This window comes from Pinus tabuliformis, chromosome X (assembly GCF_031772625.1).
Source record: "Pinus tabuliformis cultivar Carrire ecotype Pingquan chromosome X, CPIR1, whole genome shotgun sequence".
NCBI lineage: Eukaryota > Viridiplantae > Streptophyta > Pinopsida > Pinales > Pinaceae > Pinus > Pinus tabuliformis.
In genome coordinates this window covers 48,512,435-48,515,771 of record NC_142308.1, presented here as the reverse complement: position 1 = coordinate 48,515,771, position 3,337 = coordinate 48,512,435, and the positions used below count along the sequence as shown (strand labels likewise).

At 36.4% G+C, this 3,337-nt stretch overlaps 1 pseudogene; it reads right to left on the bottom strand.

Annotated features, from left to right (window-relative positions):
* Positions 1 to 1,586: 1,586 nt before the first annotated feature.
* On the bottom strand, positions 1,587 to 2,553 carry LOC149138263 (cyanidin-3-O-glucoside 2-O-glucuronosyltransferase-like; annotated as a pseudogene).
* Positions 2,554 to 3,337: the final 784 nt, after the last annotated feature.

The following is a 3,337-nucleotide window of genomic DNA, read 5'->3' as shown; positions in this document are numbered from 1 at the left end:
TGATGTAACTTCCCCACTCAAAACCAACGTGTTGCTCCAAAAGAGGATGGAGCAACTCTAGTCCATAAATGGAAAAAATATCTCTAAATATGCTCAAGTATATCAAACTACCTAGCCTCATTATGTCCTAAAATGTTTGTATGGTTTTCTTAACAATGACAATGATGGAGTATCATGCATCCTTCTTAGTGTTTATAATTGTAAGGAAGTTTTGGACTTTATTTTTTTTTAACATGAACTTTAAATAATTTGACAATTTGATCAATATATAATTTACCACAAGAATAGTTTATTATTAACAATTTTAAATAATGTATAAATAATTTATATAACTTTAATGTTTGTTTGGACTAAAATATTTAAAATAATGATTTTAATTTATAAATTTAATTATAATCTATTTTATTAAATTGATTTTTGAAATGTTTAAAAATAATATACTATTATTAGAATTTTATTTACATTTAAAAAGTGGGCTAAAAGTGAAAAGTAATATTTTAATTTGTAGTAATTTAAATTTTTTATGTTTTGGTTTTTTAATGGCATAATTGAATTTATAGACCAAATGGCCTTCTTAGAGCATTTTTTATGATTAATTTTAATCAAAATCCAACGTATATTTTTCAAATTTTGAGTTTAAGTTGTTTGATTTGTAGAATTTAAGTGCCTTTGCTGAATTTGTTTATGCATCCAAAACTGTATTTTAAATAATACAAAATCACAATCTTACTTGAAATTGTTGCTTGAAATTGTAAACTAGATTATCATGAAAAAAATACTTTTTCTTCTATAAAATTATTAAACCCTTTTATATGTGTATTTTTTGAGTCAATTTTGATTATCATTTGGTGGAGATTTTTGAAATTACAATTTTGACTTAAGAAATCTATATAATTTGAGTGGTCTAAAAAGCCTTTTAAAAGTTTCTATTTATATATATGTTCTAGAAATTGGATTATTTTATCGAAGTCCATAAGGCATCTATGGCAGGCATGTAGATGTTGCCATCCAACCGACAAATAAAAATCTCATTTTCTGACAACTTCGCTGAAGATGAAGCCACCAGTGACCCTTCTTTTGGGCAAATCACATCTGGGTGGGGGAGGTCCAGCTGGTGGAACTGCCATGGATGGTCGTCGACGGATTGCAGGGATCGCACGAAAAATATAAATAAAACGAATACGTATGCATAATTAGTATTATTTTACAATTTTTTTGGGTTAGGTTGGTGGAGTGTCTCTTGTTTTTTTATCAGTATATCTGATTATCATTTATTTAAAATCAATCAATCAATTTTTTCAAAACCAGTGAATCATTTTTAGGCAAATTGCCACCGCCTAGTTATCCAGATTCCTTACACACAACTCACTTACAAAATATTAAATTAGTAATTCAAATTCCAAATCAGCCGATAGCACGAAAAAAAATCCAACAAAATTCGATTTAGCGCGATATAGCAATCAAACGCAGGAATTTCAAACAAAAATTATCCCCAGTTATAGTTATTAAAAAAAGAGTACATGCATATCGGCTCCTGAATATAGTTATTAAAAAAGAGTACACACATAACTGCTCCTGGATTCCATTCAATGGCAACCATGTCCGTTCGTTGCTCGTTGCAAGAAGCTGCTGAGCGAATTTATCTACATATCGCTCTTCAGATCCCTTACAACTTTCCCTATTCAATATCATCTTTCTGAACACATCTCCCATCTGCCATGCCCTCTGCCTTACCTCCTTCCCCTCTTCCGGTGCCATTACTGCCCTCACACTTCTGCAAATGTCCTCCCTGCTGGCTCCGCCGTTGGCCCCTCTAGCGACCTCCACACCCACTTTCAATTCAGTGACAATCAATTTGGCATTCAACCCCTGATCCCATTGCATCGGCAGAGCGATGAGAGGCAATCCCACGCTCATTCCCTCCATGACAGAGCTCCAACCACAATGCGTCAGAAAAGCCCCGGTTGAAGAATGTGATAAAATCTCTTTCTGTGGCGCCCAGTCAGTCAATACCAACCCTCTGTCCCCAATCCGTTCTCCAAAATTCTCGGGCAATGAAGTCGAGTCGTCGGCATGGCCGCGGGCAAAATGCAATACTAAAATAAATGGATGCCCACTCGCTTCCAATCCCATAGCCACCTCTCGAATCTCTTCACTCGAAAGAAAACATTCGGTGCCGAAGGAAGCATACACAACGGAAGAAGCGGCCTTCCTTCCAAGCCATTTCAAGCACTCAGAGTCCAGAGGCCCGGCATTTGATCGCAGAAGCGTACCTACGGGAATGACCGGTTTCCCGGTGACCCGCTGGAAATAGTCGATGAACTTCCCTTCAAACTCGTAGCACGATTTTACTGCAATAGCCTGACAGCCATTGATACATGCGACTATCCGATCTATACCTCTCAAACCATCGGTGTCGTCTCTCATGTGAAATATCTTGAGCGTAAACTGCGCTTCAAACCGCCGCCATGAGATGGTGGATGAGGGGTAGCCCGGCGGAGGAATCATCAGGTCGTCTGCAGTGACGTGTTCTCCATATTCGGTTCCTGACATGCATCTCAGTCTCAGTTTTGGTCAATTTAACTAAAATGGAAATTTTAAGTATTTCAATTTGGTTGGTCAATTTAACTAAAATGGAAATTTTAAGTATTTCAATTTGGTGAACTAAACATAGGTCAATTGTAAAATTTAAGAATAATCTGGAATTTGCTAAGGGATATGCTAACGATTCGAAATCGTAATAAGGATGCCCATAAGGATGCTAAGGAATCGAATCGAAATCGACCCACAGTATAAAGAAGAACAATAAAATTTGAATTAACGCAATATAGCAGTCATCATTATTATAAAGCACAGGGAATTCAAATACAAATTATCACCCCATGTAGTTATTAACGAATTGCAGAACGCACGGCATTTACTTATTGACGAAAAGGGCATCTCATGTTGTAATATTAATTCCAACTGCTGTGCAGCAGCAGCAGCTATTCTACTTTATTCATTTGTCGTGATCCGGCGTCCCACATTTTTTCTCCCGATCTTTTATGTCACCGCCATCTTTTCACTCTTTAATTATTTTTGTGTTTCCAGAAGGAATAAGATCAGATCTAGCGCCACACCGTTACTTTTCAGCAAGCGTATTAATGAGCAGAACAGCTGAAACAGAAAAAGAACCAGCCTCGAGCCGACACAGCATTTATCTGCCATAGATTTCAGCACAACCGACTCAAAAATACAGCAAAAGATCAGATCTGTTCATCATGAGCAGCAGAAACTTTATCAGCAAGTTAAAGCGGTGAAGACCCTTTCCCGCACTATAAATAGAAACAGAAACAGA